This window comes from Vicugna pacos, chromosome 4, assembly GCF_048564905.1.
Source record: "Vicugna pacos chromosome 4, VicPac4, whole genome shotgun sequence".
NCBI classification, from domain to species: Eukaryota; Metazoa; Chordata; class Mammalia; order Artiodactyla; family Camelidae; genus Vicugna; species Vicugna pacos.
This window is the reverse complement of record NC_132990.1, coordinates 27721651-27739766: the sequence shown is the minus strand read 5'-3', so window position 1 is coordinate 27739766 and position 18116 is coordinate 27721651.

The following is an 18116-nucleotide window of genomic DNA, read 5'->3' as shown; positions in this document are numbered from 1 at the left end:
TACACCATCACAGTAATTGAAATATGATTATATCCAAATTGCTTTCACAATTACTAAGGCTGGAATTCAATTATTTCAGTTAACATGAGTAGAGGGGCACAATCACCAAAATAAATAATATGTTCCCTGCTGTTTATGGTACTGAACCAAATACTACATAGATATGACGCTAATACAAAGGACGTTAACTCTCAAAGATCCCCATTTGGAATTCTGTAATATAAAAATAAACACAAAATAGAAGAAGTTGATCTTGACTGAAAATAACTTTATATGTCTGTGATATATTTCTATTTTCCTTTTCTACTTTGTCTCTTTATTTACGATTGTGGGTGAGCTAAGTGGTTCTTTTTAGAAAAAATAAAAGAGAAATGGCTAGAAAACACAATCTCCTACAGTAATTGAGAAACCTGAAGTGATATAAAGTGAATGGTCCTCAAAAGAGGACACTTAGTGAGCGTGATTTTCCCAGGATCTGAATTACTAAAATGGGAAAACCTATATAAAAAAGAGCCAAGTGAAGATGTGTGCAATAAAAATGAAATACACAGAGTGTATCGCCAGAGAAATCAGAACAATAATAAATAAATATCCCGTGAAATGCAGGCTTTGTCATTCAGACATCACAAGCCTTTATACCAAGTGGCAAATTCTTTAAAAGAAATAGAAGCAAATCACAAGTAGAGGGTACTGTTCAATTTAAAAATTTATAAGATCTGTGATTCCTCACACAAAAGTAATACAGTGCAGAACAACACCACATTACCATTCCACCCTCATGCTACGCCTGAGGAGTACATTACTGGTAGGAAGACAGGTTTCAAATGATATCGAAGAGATGTATAGAGCAAATGTGCATACAACATTTCCAGTCGTGCTTGTTTAATTAGATGCCAGTAACAGCAGCAAACAATAGTAAAAGAAGCATGGAAATAGAGTGTTAATGAGATTCAAATAAATCAGATATCACTGTTGGGCTGCAGATAAAAGATAAGCCCCAGCATATCTGCATTTTAATCAGCCTGATCACAGTTTTGATGAATGTGCCAAAGGGACTGTTCTCTGCTCTGTTTTCACAGAGTGAAAGGCAACAAAGGGAGCAGTTTTGATTCTCACACATCCTGACAGATGAGTCACATGGGATTAATGCTGGAATTCATTAAAGCTAGAATCCTAGCTGAGGATCATATTGCATTTGATATATGTATTACCATTTTATAAATGTGATACTTAGGAGCCTGGTTAGCTAATTAACTGATTTTGGCAACTGGGCAGAACCTGATTGTGTGTGTGTGTGTGTGTGTGTGTACGATATGCATAAATAAATGCATAACACATACATAAACAAACAACACAATGCATGCCACTTTTCCAAGGAAAATATTCTGAATTACACACAACAAAAAATCAATTTTGTTGCCATTGGAAAAAAGCGAGAAATTCCAAATACAGTCACTCTTATAATCTAACCATGCATTAGCCAAGGGTCTAGAATCACAAAGTTCACTAAGTAGAAAAATTATTTTATTACGTAAATATTTACTAATGAATTAACTACTTAAAAATGAATCTCCAACTAAATATTCATCTCTTAACATTAGAATTTATTCCAGCTGGATGTTGCCTGTCAATCTTTTACTGAATCTCAGATGTACAAAACACGTGAAATTATAGTGCAGATATAAAAGCAAATGAGAGCAACTTTACACTATAGATCGTGACAAAAATGCAAAATTTCTTGAGGTTGATGAGATTGTTGTGGGAGAACTGCCCACATCATTTATAAGGAATTGACAAAGAACTGTTTTAAAGAATCAAAATGGGTAAACATTTGGAGTAGTTTATTTGACAACAATGTTCAACACTTCAAAAGAAAACGGTTTGAGGATCAGAAGATCTAAACCTTTGAAAAAGTGTTAAAGATCCTGAAATGCTTTTCTAAGTAACAGTTTCCTGAACAGGCTACAGAAGTGAAGATGAAGCAAGAGATGCTGTATTATATCACCACAAATACCTTTAGAAATAAAATTTAATCACTAACTTAATCCTTGATTCATGATTGTCCTTATTACTGGGTCATAAGTGTAATTATAAATGAAATTTTTGCTCAACATATGCAAAAAAATTTTTAATAAATTAAGCTATATTTTAAAGATAATATTCCAAACACACTTTTTTTCATAATTTACTATGAATTTACTCATTCTTTACATGGATTCTCCTTAAATCATTTAAGAATCTGTTTGCCATTAGATAACAAATTCTATTTGTGCTTGTGGTAGTGTAAGTTTAGATCATTGTTTGAACTTACCTGATTGACTGCTTTAGGTTAAAATATCAACTGTTTTGTTAGGCTAGGAATGAATAAGACACAGCTGCCCTACAGAAGTTCACAGTTTACTATTCATGACAAAAATTCATGATGACAGTAACAATAATCCATTGTGATAAGTAGAATGAATGTTGTAAATTCAAATGTGAAGGAAAGTAGATAATGTGGTATTCTGGCACACAGAAAACCACATTGATACTATTAATACAAAAGCACATAAAGTTGTATTCTTTTATCTGTATCTGCTTTTCTTCATTGTGAAGATCAATTTCATACAGATATAAGTAAAAGTGCTTATATATGTATGTATTAGTTTACATCATCTATGTTATGCCATATTTTAAGTCCATCTTTTCTCTCTTTGTATATGTAATTTACTGCTAACAATATCCCATAACATTAAATCAGCTTTGAGAATTTAGCAGGACATCGTAACTGCAATCCTGAAAGATTCCCGGATCAGAAGAGCTGTGTGAAAACATGCACTTGGTTAGAGAATGATAAAAGGAAGAAAAGTATATAAAAATGTTAAAATTTTTAGGTATAGACAGTTGCTTTGAAAATCTAATGTGAAGCTTTGGAAAATCTTGTTTTTTTAAGATAGAAATTTAGCTTCTCATTTTAGGGTTGAACACACCATGAAATAAAACAAATAAAAACAATGAAACATAAGGAAACGGATGTCTATCAGCAAGAGCAACTACATGGTTGAAGATATCCATGGAAAAGTGAACCTACGCTGAAAGCTGGCTTCATGGTTTTTGACCTGTTCAGTCAAACATGGCCCCATGCCTAGAGGGGCCCTATGCTTGGTTTAGGGCTCTGCTGCTTGTGCCTTAAAATTCTTTCTCATTTTAAACAATACAGTATCACATTGCATTGGACCTTGCAAATTATGTGTAAGGCAAAGCTGTTGTAGTGTTTTCAAAAAAAAAAAAATCAGGGCCCAAAGTAAAACAGTGGTAATTTTTAAGAATTAGGTTAACAACTTTAAAGTTTATGCTTAAAAGTACTACAATCTTCATAACCTTCTTCACATGAGTTATTCTCTCTGAAAATGGGTATGTTTTCAAAGTTCTCACTCCTTTTCTAGCAGAGGTACAACTGGCATATAAGATTCAAAAACACACAAGCAGATCTGCTCATTGACGAGGTATTCCTTGGTCCCCATATAAGTACACAGATGAGTCTAAAACATTTTGATTTCATCGCTTCTCGGCCTTTTGGCTAAGATCAAGTGTAAAACATTTTGATTTCAGACCTCCTTTATACTCTTAACAAGTATACTCTTAAACCCTTAAAGAGTTTTGTTTTTGTGGGCTATATCTAAACATATTACTCTTTAATAACTTAAACTGAAAGAATTTTAAATACAAATTAGTTCATGCAAAATAACAAAAATACACAATGTGCTAGCAAAAGTAGCATTTTATAAAAAATAAATATATACCTTCAAAACAAAAATGGGATTTCTGGTTACTGCTATAGGATGTAGAGTTGGAAAAAGTGTCATTCACACCCTTACAACATCAACAAAACCCAGACTAAATTGAAATGACATTTTTAATCAATTAATTACAGAGCAGAGCAACCAAATAGCCCCAAATTTAAAAAGAGACAAGTGTATGCAAAGAGAAAGGTGATATGAGTACTCACTGGGATAAATGCAATCACACATCAGTAAGAAGTTTGTAAAATGCAAGTTCTAGAAAATAGTGTGAAGTTCTTTGGGGCTGCAAAAAATGAGAGACAGCCACCTATTTGGAAGCTTTCTCTCTCTGTGACCACTGGGCACATAAAAATTTAGGATGAGCCCTACAAAACTTTTTGTTTTGGCAACCTGTGGAAGAGGAAGAAAAGCTATGAAGGATGGGCACAAATCTCTGTCTGAATGTTTCACTATATCCATTATAGCACAGAAGAATTAATAAACTGGGAGACGAGCATTGCTGAAAACCCAGTGCTGATGGGAGAAGGAAACAGGATAAAAACATAATCCTGAGGAAGACACAAGAGAATGAACAGGATCCAAATTACAGCACAGGGAGGGGTGGAACTGTAAAAGTGACACTCACAAGACCCAGGGTCACTGCAACTGTGAAAGACTGAAGCTTATTCAGACGGAAAAAAAAAGAAAGAAAGAAAGAAAGAAAAGGTCCTCTCTCTCCCCCCATCTCCAATACTCTGTATCACCAAGCTAACAAGTTTCCACTATTAAGTGGCTTCTGGGAGAGGGATCAGAAAGAAATAAGCACAAAGACCTAAAGCTGAAAAGTCCAACAGGCGTTATTCTGGCAAACCAATCCCCACTATAAATACATGTATGGTGCAGGAATTTCAAGTGCATGGTGCACAATCTTAGAAACACAATAAAAAAATCTCAGAGTCAGTCCAACTGCTGCCTAGATTAATGCATATCCCAGTAGTAAGGCCTAGCAGAAAGAAAGTGATGTCCATTCCAGGTAGAAAATCTATTTACCTCCTTTTTACTGTCCTACTGAAGTTTCACCTTTTGACAAAAATTGTGAAATATATTAAAAAGCAAGAAAAAAAACCACAGTATTAAGATACAAAGCAATCTCATCAGTACCACATTCAGATATGAGAGATGCTGGAACCCTCTGAAAACAAATTAAAATAACTGCAACTAACTTGCTTAAAAAAGGTTGAAAACATGCAAAATCAAATGAAAGATGAAACCTATAAGAAAAGTTCAAATATAAATGCTAGAAATAAAAGCCACTGTATCAGAAGTAAATAATGCCTTTGGTAGACTTTTCAGAAGATTCCAAACAGTGGAAGAATTAATAAACTCAGAAATTAGTTATTTGGAATAAAAGCAATGACACAAAGAAGGAAAAAAACAGCAAAAAAAAAAAAAAAAGAAAGAACAGAGCATCCAAGAACTGTAGCACATGTAATAGTCTAACGTAGAAAACACTGAAATTTCAGAAGGAAAAGGGGGAGCAACTATGGCATAAAAATATATTTGAAGAAATGGTCATGCTTTTTTTCAAAATTTACGACAGATACCAAAACTAAGAATGCAAAAAGCTCAGAGAACTCCAAACTATATAAATATCAAATCTTCACACACACAAAAACATACAAACCTAGGTGCATCATATCTAAATATTGAACAGAAAAATATGAAAAAACTTTTAAAAGACTTATTACAGATGCAGGAACAAAGATAAGAATTATAGCAAATCTTGAAAAATAAAATAAAAAACCATGAAAGGCAGAAATCAATGGAAGAGCAGCTTTAAAGTGTTGAGAGAACAATAAACAAACAAAAGGAAAAAAATACCAAAAACTAACAACCCAAAATTCTACATAGGCATATCTTGTTTTATTGCTGTTTGCTTTACTGTGCTTCACAGATACTCTGTTTTTTTTTTTACAAATTGATGGTTTGTGGCAACCCTGTATAGAGCAAGGTTGTAAGTGCCATTTCCCCACAGCATTTGCTCACTTCATATCTCTGTCACATTTTGGTAATTTTTCACAATATTTTTCAGTATTATTTTTATTATTAGTGATCTGTGGTAAGTAATCTTTGATGTTACTACTAAGACATGCTGCAGTCTCACATTATAGTTAGCATTTTTTAACAAAGTATTCTTTATTAAGATACATACATTATTTTTAGACATAATGCTATGTAACACTTAATAGACTATAGTATAGTGCAAATGTAACTTTTATTTGCACTGGGAAACCAAAAACTGTATGCAACTTGCTTTATTATGATACTCACCTTATCGCAGTAGTCTGGAACTAAAACTTGCAATATCTCTGAGGTATGCCCATATATAGTGAAGTTCGTGAAAAATGGAGGAAAAAGCCTCTCAGGTCAAAATCAAAATCAAACAAACAAAAGCAACTCGGGAATTCAGTACCAGTTGTATCAGTTTTCTGCTACTATGTAACAAGTTATGACAAATGTAGTGGCTTAAAAGAACACAAATTTGTTGTCTTACAGTTTCCATGGCTCTGTCATTTGGTTCTGCATGGCTGAGGTCTGTGCACAGGGTCTCACACAGCTGAAATCAATATCTTGACTAGCGGTGCAATCTCACTGGAGGGGTCTTATCCTCTTCTAAGCTCTTTCACATTACTGAATGACTTCACTTCCTTGCTGCTGCAGGACTGAGGTCCTCATTTTCTTGTGTGGCTGCTGATTAGGGGCTGTTCTCAATTCCTAGAAAATGCCCATCATTCCTCTGCTACATGGCCTTTCCAGGGCAATGTAGCTTGCTCTTCCAAGGCCAGAAAAAGAGTATCTCTGTGACCTTGAATCTCTGACTACCTGTTTATTACTTCTGGAACAGATTTAAAGGGCTCCTGTGATTAAGACAGGCCCATTCAGATAACCTCCATCTTGGTAAATCAAAGATATGATTGGTAAACCTCAATTACAACTGCAGAGTTCCTTTTTCCATGTCATAGAACACGATCCCTAGAAGATATCCTCTCATATTCACAGGTTCCCCCCACATTCCAGGGGAGAGAATTATGCACTGTGTATACTCCAGGTGGTGGGAATCGAAGTCACATGTTAGTATCTCCACTGACCTCATCATAGACTTTCAATACTGGGAAGCTATCAAGCTAAGATGGTGGTAAAATGCATTCCAAAATTCTAATTTGACCTTGACAATTCGAATTTTATCTCAAAATAAATATTATCAGTTTACTTACTTGAAGTGGCAGACCCAATTTGTTCTTCTGCAAGAAAATATTTGCCTAATAACACCTTTGCATAGTTTATCAGTTGCTCTTTCAAGTAAAATGGTACAAAAAATAGAGGCTATTTTGGCTTGTAACCCAATCAACTGATACATTTTTTTCTTCTTGAGAACCATTATACTTCAGTACCCAACAGAAATTCTAAATGTGTACACCATATTTTGTCACACAGACACGTGTATAAACTTTCAGGTGCTGAGATTTAATAGTACATCTGACTACTTCATCACATGCTGTGGGAAAATGGCACTTACAACCTTGCTCTATACAGGGTTGCCACAAACCTTCAATTTGTAAAATACAGAGTATCTGTGAAGCACTTTAGCTGAAACTCACTTTTTTAATTTGTACTTTACAACGACAGAAAGTATACTGACTACTAGTGCAGTTTAGTGCATTATTTAATCTATGCTAAGATGTCAGCAATTATTTTCTTTCATTGCTTTTGTACCATCAGTGCAAATTTCAACAGACTTAAAAATGCAAATCATGCCTTAATATTCCTAAGACAAAAATTCTGAACTTGCAGCTCCTGAAAAGATTCCAGAGACCCCCATAAGTTTGCAGACCACATTTAAAGAGCCACAGCTTGATTTTATGAATAAATTAAATATGAGCAGGCCATACCCTCTGAGAAATGATTTCCCGTTTCTATATTAACCTTCTATAATAGGACTATACATCTTAGTTTGCCAGGCATCACCTGTTTATGTATGTTAACCCACCATGTTTATAAGGAGACTTTTATTCTTCAAAGTGCCCTGATACAGAAAATAAATCATATGCTCATCTCATGATCTACAGCAGACATTATTTATGTGTATATAAACATGGAATAAAGCACATAATCTGCAGCTCTGACACAAGAGAGTGTCCTCTATAACTCATTTTTTCTTACAGGGAAAAATGTATGTGTTTGTTCCCAAGTAAAAGTTTATCTTGGATTACAACAGATTATAAGCATATACTTCAAACTTAAAGACCAAGGGTGCAGGCCTGAGATCACTGGCTGGCTGCTGCATCATTTGCAGGTTCTGAAAATCTATGTGTTCATCATACATTTTTTGGAAACTGAATATATTTTTCAAATTAAGTACCATTATTTTTAAATAGCATAATTTATCATTTTAAGATATACTTTTATTCCTTAGTTAAGAAAAATTACTTCCAATTAAGCATGAGCTGCCATTAATTGTAAGACAAAGTCCATTTTCACTGAGAGATGTTAAAAGCGGGAAAATGTTTCTCTTCACACAGATGAAATGCCACCATATAATACTGCTGCTCTGTATATAGCAACAGATAAATAAACTGGCATTACTGAATCGCAAGATTACGCTTCATACATGTCCTTATATTGATGCTAAACATGTATCACTGTATCAACTGCCCTGTGGAAGTCCTCATAATCTCTTCTAAGGAGATCATAATTTAACAAGTTTAAATGTTGTGCAATATCTTTCAACTTTTTTTTTACCATTTTTAGATCACATATGTTTCTAATTTTAAAATCCTTTTGTGTGTGTGGTAATTTCTGAATTTGAAATTTTGTAGAAGTGATTTAATTATAACTGTTTCGTCTATTTACTTTCATCCTACTGATTTATATGAAAGTACTATGGTTCCAGAATTTTTCTCAAAAATAATTCACTCATTTGATTAATAAATATTTATTTAATAATCCATTCAAGGATGTTTAGATAGGAACAAAATTGAAATAATTATACAATTAGTGCTTCTACAGAAAGCTCACTTTAACAACTCAGTATCTCTTCTTAATTTAAATTAGAAGGCATAAACTTGGGTCTCAAGCACAGTATCAAGTTTGAGTTTAAAACATAAATAATTTTTTTTAATTACAAAGCCTTTAATGCATCTCTTAAATTTAGCCAGAGATTTGAAAGGGAAGCTTTATCTCTTCTTGGGATATAGTTTCATTTGTATCATTATAAATGGAAGAGTTTTCATTCTCCTATGAAATATAGATGTGCACACATTTGTCCATTATTGCTGTTGTTGGGCTTGCAGCATCACAGCATCTTCTGCAGTTACCCAGAGGGGACTTATTTGCTACCCAGGTCCAGGACCCTAGCACGTTCCAGCACAAATGTTAGCATCCCTGAGAGGTCTCCATCCACCATGAGTTAGGGCAGTAAACCATAGGGAAAGGAGATTAACTTCTCCATTCCCAGTAGAGAGCCCACATTTTTATTTTGCATTGGGCCCCATACATTTTACAGCCTGCCTTGGGAATAACTTTTCATACGTTCATTATCTTGATTGTGGCAATGTTTTCATGGGTGTATTCTTGTCAAAACTTACCAAATTACAGACTCTTTTAATATGTACAAATTATTGTATGGCAAATGTGTTTCAATAAGGCTGCTATATAAAATTCAAGAGCAGAGAAAAAACATGTCAGTTTAATTCCAACTGATATAGCTGTATGTAAACATCTAGTTCTACACATAATTTAGATAAAAGATGAATAACATTTTCTTTACACCCTTGGAAGGAAAAACAACTGACAGTACTTTATCAACAAAGACAGGCTTTGCAAAGTAACAAACACATAACATAAGAAATATCACTTTCCATATTACATTCACATATTAATGCAAAATGGTAAGTTTACAAAACTAGTTTGTGCTGGACCAGGCAACACTATAAAGCAACTCTTGGTAGTGCTTCAAATCACTGCAAAAGCTTTTTCTGGCTGGAATTTTAGTCAGATTAAAAGGAGGAAAATAAGTATCAGGGATGCAGTTTCTATTAAATAAGTTAATTCCAAGTGTACGTATTTGCAAAAATCTAAAACACTTAAGTCTTATTATGCCGCCACTGATCTATTTGCTAGTCAGAATAAGTAAATTAATACCATCAGAACTTCATGTTTTTACCTCCCCTATCTCATATTATGAAGACTTCTTGTCTTTAGGCTGAGAGGCCAGGAATTTCATTTCCTAGCATTGCACTGGAATTAATCTGGTGCTGTGGCTGACCACAGCAGCATCTTGCTGTCTCCAAAACACTCTCTCTCTTACTATGGCCACCAAAGAAGGGTGAGATTATCCAAGTTAAATAAACACAGAGGGGGAGCTGTCAATGTGTACTATAGGATATTATACATCAGTTTAAAAGAATAATATGGATTCACATGACACAGTATTACCAAGACAGAATATATTTTATATATATATGTATAATGTATACAAAATAGGTATTTAATAATAAACAACCATACAATCAAAAAGTAGCTGTTGGATGAAACCATTTAGATGATCATCTCTATATGCTTTCATTAGGTATATAAATGCATAAAATATTCACACAAAATTGATAAAAGGATTATCTTTTAAGAGGTGTCTTAGATTGAGGGAGTAGCCAAGGGAAATCAGTACATGAAGTTCTCTGAATTATTTTACAATGAGAATGTTAACATTTATTATGTGTATTTAAAAGTGACTTTCAAAATTATACATGAATGTACTTTAACAAAAAGGGAAGCATTATACAAGAAAAAAAAAAAGCAAACATCACAATTTAGAGTTCTTACTGTCTGTCAGTACAGGGCTGAGCAGCAGAGAACGTACCAGAGCTAAAAGAGAAGAACACTAACAGAAGAATTATCAGTGATGCTGGCAAAGTATCCTAACCAAAGGGGAAAAATAAAACGTGCCATGAATTCAGAGCTACCTATCAAGGAGAAGTAGTGTGTTGTAAAGTGGACATTTATGCCTATAGACTTCCTGTCGGTCAACAGTGAGAGTATAGCTAAAAGAAATCTCCTTTTAATATCTTCCTCCATGGCAGAGATTTACTGACTCGTTGGAAACAACATTTGTTGACTGCTCACCATATTCTAGGTATTGTGCCAGGCAGAGAGATTCAAAATATATGTAATAACTAATTGCTGTGATTAAAATAACAAAATGCTTTGACTGAATTATTCCAATTTTCCCATTATTACAAAATTCACACTGATGTGACAGCCTAAAAGTTATTGCTCTATACAGTCAATGTTGCTTTACTGATATTCGGATGTAAACTAAACAAAAAAATAGAATTGCTATTAGATATATTTCTAGGTTTCTGTGTGTTTTTCATTTAACAAAGTATTTTCCAACTAAATCATTAAATGTAGATACATTATTTCTTTCCTACTTTCCTCACTAAATAGGGGGTGATGTAGAGCTATTCTAGAACTCTAACAGAACTGAGACAAAGTCTCTAAGCAGAAATATATTTTTAGCATCTGTGCTTGGGGTTCATGTTGTTAACACTGCACTGGATCTAAAATAAGAGATAAAGGAAAACTGGTGGAAGCTCACCCAAATGTCAAAATCAGCCTTATTAACTGTTAACATGCAAAACCCAACAGACTTGCATGCTATTATTACCAGGAGAATAATTTAAATGCTGCTTATGATTGCATACATAATCAACTTAAAATGAATGATATTAACGATCATATTTAATTTTGTAAGTCCATACCTAAAGAGGTCTTATCATTACAATGTTTCAGAAATGCCAATATTTTTGTGTTTACTTAGACTAACTGTGCAGTTTACAGCAGAAAAACTAGATACTATCTGATATCCTACTCAAGCTGAAATTTAACTGTGTTAAATTTATATTGTCCACTCCTACAGGACTATAGTATATGATTAACTTTTGTGTGTCAAGTAAACTACACAGTCCATTATAAGAGGAATAAAACAGGGAGTATTAATCTCAAAAAGTGCTATTTTGATTTTTTTAACAAAACTTTAAAAAGATGATTTTTCCCAAAACAAGGTTGTTAAAGATATTTTGGATAGGGTAAGTGCTCTCAATTTCAGTTTTTTATAATTTGTCATAATCTAAAATTAGACTGGGATTAGAAGGATGTTACAATTAAAAAGACAATGAAAGTAAGGTATCTAAATTAAAAACAAAGAAGTAAAAATGTCTCTATTTGCAGGTGACATGATAGTATACATAGAAAGCCCTAAAAACTCCAGCATAAAACTGTCAGAATAAATAAGCAAATTCAGTAAAGTTGCAACATACAAATTTGATATACAAAAATTATACATTAACAATGAACTACGAGAAAGAGAAATTAAGAATATTTACATTTATAATTACATCAAAAGAAAAAAATACCTAGGGATAAATTTAACCAAAGAGGTGAAAGATCTGTACATTGAAAAAATAAGACATTGATGAAAGAAAGTAAAAGCATGAATAAGTGAAAAGATATTCCATACCTACACAAAGGATGTAGTCTACATACTACAGATTTGATACAATTCCTATCGAAATTCTAATGGTATTTTTCGCAGAAATAGAAAAAAATGCTAAAATTTATACAGAACCACAAAAATCCCAAAGAGCCAAATCAATCTGGAAAAGGAAGATCAAAGCTGGAAGTATCATGTTTCCTGGTTTCAAACTATATTACAAAACTAAAGCAGTCAAAACAGTGTGGTTTTGGCATAAAAAGAGACACACAGATCAATGGCACAGAACAGACAGCCCAGAAATGGACCCCACCACCCATATATGGTCTTTCAATTTACAACAGAGAAGCCAATAATATATAATGGGGAAAGGACTGTATCATTAACAAACTGGGAAAACTGGACAGACATACACAAAATAATGAAATTGGACCCCTATCTTACACTGCACACAGTAATTAGCTCAAAATGGATTAAAGACTTGAATATAAGACCTGAAACTATAAAACTCCTAAAAGTCTTGGCAATGATTTTTAAGTTCTAACACCAAAAGATAAGGCAACAAAAGCAAAAATAAAGAAGTGAAACTACACCAAACTAAAAACCTTCTGCTCATCAAAGGAAACCATCAACAAGATGAAAAGGCTACCTACAGAATGGTATGAAATATCACTATCCTCAGGGAATTAAGAATCAACACTACAAAAGGATATAATCTCACACCTGTTAGAATGGCTGTTCTCAAAAAGACAAGTGTCAGCAAGGAAGTGGAGAAAAGGGAACTCTTGTACACCCTTGTAGGAATACAAATTGGTACAGTCACTATCAAAAACATTATGGAGGTTGTTCAAGAAATTAAAATTAGAACTACCATCCACGAATCTCACTCCTGAATATATATACAAAGGAAATTAAGTCATTTTCTTGAAGAGATACCTGCATTACTATGTTCAATGCAGTGTAATTAACAATAGCCGAGATATGGAATCAACTGAAGTTCTATTAGTGGATGAATGGAGAAAGAAAAGTTACACACCCTCCTCCCCTCCACCACACACACACTTTATTCAGCCTTAAAAAAGAGAGAAATCTTGCCATTTGCAACAACAAGGATGGACCTTGAGGTCATTATGCCAAGTGAAGTTAAGACAGAGAAAGACAAATACTGTCTGATCGCACTTATTATGGAATCAAACATAAACAAATTCATGGAAACGAAACAGCTTGGTGGTTGTCAGAGGTTGTGGGGGGTGATAAGGAGAAGTCAGTCAAAAGGTACAAACTTCCAGTTATAAGATAGGTAAGTTCTAGGGATCTAATGTACAGAATGTTGATTACAGTTAACAATACTGTATTGTGTATTTGAAAGCTTCTAAGAGACTAGATCTTAAAAGTTCTCACCACAGGGAACAAATATGTAACCATGTGAGGTGATGAATGTTAACTTTACTTATTGTGGTAATCACTTCACAATACATACATATTCAAAAAATTATGTTGTATACAATGTTGTATGTCAGTTATGTCTCAATAAAACTGGAAAAATAAAAAATGACACAGAAAGTGGTCTTCAGACAATTTCTAAACAAATAACTCCCAATAAAAGCAAATGAATATATATACTTAAACTATGTGTTCTAAGATGATAGAATTTTACTTAAGACAAATGAACAAGAAGTATGTCCCTCAGTCTTACTCATCTTTAGAAGAGGAGTAAAATTATAGTGCTATTCTACAGCTATACAAATTTCCAGTTAGTATATATATATATTTATATGTGTGTATATATATATGAATGTGCATGTATTTATACATAATATATATATGTATGGAAGTGTGTATATATATATATATATATATATATATATATACATACACACACATATATATATACATATTAAGAACATGAGTGTCAGAGGTAAAAAAAATCAGACTAAATTAAAAAAAATTGAATGAGTAAAAATAAAGACATTAAAAGATGAAAAAATATGTATTAAAATGATACTTAATAATACCAATAGTTAATTGCTGCTTCAGAAGAATGAAAGTGCTACCAAATGAAGAGAATTTGTAAGTTCCTGAACAAAATGACTCTTGAAATAAATTCCTAAGAGGAAAAATTTTAAAGATGCTTTAAAATAGGAAGCTTTCATCAAAATGTATTACACTGAGAACAGGAAAACAGAGCATGAAATCAAAAATCCTATTTAAAAAAAGTTGAAAATAAAAGTTAATGATGCGTAAGTTATGAACTGGTCTTTACTGGAAGAAAAGAAGATGGCAAAAGTTTTATTAATTCCATTTTTAAAATGAGAATTCAACAGAATGAAAGCATTGGAAATGTAGGCATGTAAAGTCACTGAGAAACCAACTGGAGTTCCAATGGTTGAAGGAAATCAGTGCACATATATTTAAGTGTATTATTGTTTTCATCCATTAGAGCATCTTTCCATAATTAAACTTTTTTTCCCAGCAAAGAAAATGATACCCTGAGGGCTTGCCATAGTTAATATACCTTTAGAAACTTAACAATTCTCTTTTTCTCAGCAGTAACATTTTGAAAATAACTGTTTTTTGTTTGTGGAAAGTACTTTACACATATTAGGTCATTAATAAAACTACTCCTTTGGGAAAATTAAGTGGATTTTTTTAAAAGTTAGATCTGATCACTTCTTATAAACATGTACACCTACAAAATAATGAAATAAAAACACATCACAATTTTTTTTTAAAGTACTACTACTGCAAATTCATCTGTTAGATTATTTGGAATAGTGTGTTTAGAGAGATTGCTCTAATAAAGGCAAAAAACTTTATATTTTCATTCAAAGCTCAAGTTGGAAACATGAGAAGCTCAGCTGGAATTTATGCAGCCAGAGTTCTAATTAAGAGCATGCCCTAAACATGTTGCTGTTTAACAGAAAAAGTTCAATTGCACAGATTTTTATAAGGTTTAAAATGGTTATTGAAAATATTGTCCTTCATATTTCTACTAGTTTTTTTAATGTATTTATTGATAATTGATAAAAACACAGTAAGAAATTACTTAGGCTTCATAGCAGGCATTCTTTGACCCCAGTATAGGCAATAAGGACAGTGAGAACTGAGGATTTCACTGAACAGTTTTAAAGCCACAGACAAAGTAGTTTCATTAGCACAGGCTCAGTTCTCTCTTGTGAGTCTTAGGAAGTTCTTTCACTGTCCTTATTGCAGTCAATTCGTTATTTTAACTGTTTTCCCATGAAGTCATGTTGTTTCATTGAAATCCTTTGTCTGTCTTGACTCTCAGGGCGCACTTTAACCTAAAAGTCATGCTGATGGGCCTATGAGATGGGAATTACTCAAAAAAAAAATCAATTTGAAGATTACAAAAATATTTAGTGTGGTACTTGGGATAAATATTACTTTAAATTGAAACATCCATCCCTGAAGGGCAGGAAGTAATATAGCCCAAGTAATATGTTGTTGGCAAATCTTAAGTAAGTTCTATCCTCTCATGGTTTGAGAGGCAGATTGCTTAGGCTTCATGAGACCAAGCTCTTGTCCCAGGAACATGAAAGATGAGCTTCTTTCCAGGAGGACCATTTCACAAATACTGGTATTTTTTAAGTGTATCTCATTTATTTGCTTTAATAAAACACATCTATTTTTCCGGATGTTCATAAGTTTGACATCATGATCACACTTTCTTTTCCTCAAGCATACTGGCCAAGATAATAGCATCACTTTTAGTAACACCTTGTTTTGGATTATGAATTGTATCCAGTCTCTGAGAAAGGTTCATGGGGAGCAGCCTGACCACAGACTTTCTGGAAAATGAAATACGCTTAAAGTCTCTTACCTCTTTTCAATAATTAACTCATTACAACTTAACATTATTTTCAAATTTCAACTGTTTATTATAAAATCTAACAAAATGTTATTTAGCCCATAACAAAACCCAAATCCACTTCTTCTTTGGTAAAGATTTTTAACAAACATGGGTTAGGAGCAAATGTGCACATTTTAAACCCTCTGGGTCTTCATCTTACTATAAAAATAATCAGGTTGATATACATCATCATCAAGATGTCTGATGTTATTTATCAACATGATCAAGCAAAGTTACATACTTTCTATATAATATTCAGGACAGTTTCTTAAAACATTTTAGAAGGTATGAGCTTGTTTCCTGCAAAGAATGAATACTTTCCCTTTCTATGTGAGAAATTTTTAAAATCACGATGACTATAAAGAAAAAAAAAAAGCCATGTTCCCACTACTACAAGTTTAACTTAAACATTTGGTTATACTTCTTCCTGCCATTTTGAAAACAGAAAATAGAATTATAGGTGTTCTCTGCTCACCGCGAGAAAATATTTCCTCAACAGTGACAACGAAACACGTGTGAAGAGACAAAATATACATCATATATTTTGAAATGATACAGATTCAACTGGATTTTGCAAAACTACTAAAGAAAAGAAGGAACTGTTGTATATAAATATCTTCATACGTGATATGTTTTGACTTTAAAACATAACATTCACCTGAATTTAAGCTGTTGAATTAGACTTAAAAATTCTTAACTGATATTCAGTCAGAAAATAATATGTATAGGAATTCTTCCTAAAAAATAGAACAATTTAAAGATGTGTTTTTAAGCCAAAGTTGCTGCTCTAAAGAAAGAATGGTGAAAAAAGAAGAGAGAAAAATATTTTAAAATATGCTTTCAAAAATACAGTGCTTTCTATGTGATTTCAAAACAAAACTGATTTACATTTGTAACAGTTTGCAAAAGCTTCCATAACAAAATAGCACAGACTGAGTGACTTAAAATACTGAAATTTATTTTCATGCAGTTCTGCGGGCTGGAAGTCTGATATCAAGGTATCTGCAGGTTTGGTTTCTCCTGAGGGCTCCCTCCTAGGCTTGTTTCTTGTTGTGTCCTTTTTATCTGTGAGGTTCCACCCCTGATGTCTCTCTTTGTATGTGCTAATTTCTTCTTCTTAAAAGAACATCAGTAAACATCTGAATAGAGAGCCCATTGTTTCTGACCACAGTGTATGCAACTAGAAAACAACTATGGGAGGAAAATTGAAAAATACACAAATACGTAGAAATCCAACAACACAGTCTTGAACAACCAATAAGTCAAAGAAGTTAAAACAGAAATCAAAAAATATCTTGAGAAAAATAAAAACTAAAACACAGCAAACCAAACTTACGGGATGCAGCAAAAGCAGTTCTAAGAGAAAGTTTATAGTGATAAATGACTACATTAAGAAAAAAGAAAGATTTCAAATAAACAACTTAACTTTACACCTCTAGAAGCTAGATAAAGAAAAATAAACAAGTTCAAAATTAGCAGAAGGAAGAATATACAAAGATTACAGCAAGAATAAATGAATAGAAACCAGAGAAACAACAGAAAAGATCAATTAAACTAAGAGCTGGTTTTTGGAAAAGATAAAGAAAACAAACAAACCAACTAAGCTAAACTAACAAAAAGAAAACAAAAACAAACAAACAAACAAAAACAACAAACAAAACACCAGGGAGAGAGAGAAAAGATTCAAATAAAAAAAAGAAATGTAAGAGGAGACATTACAGTTGATACCCTAGAAATACCAAAGATCACTGAGTCTAGAATGAACAATTATACACAAACAGACTAAATAACCTAAAGGAAATAAATACATGTCTAGAAACATGCAACTTACTGATACTGAATTATGAATAAATAGAAAACCAGAATAAACCAATAAAAAGTAAGGAGAATGAATCAGTAATTAAAAATCTCTCTCCTTATTCCTCAAGCCTATTCC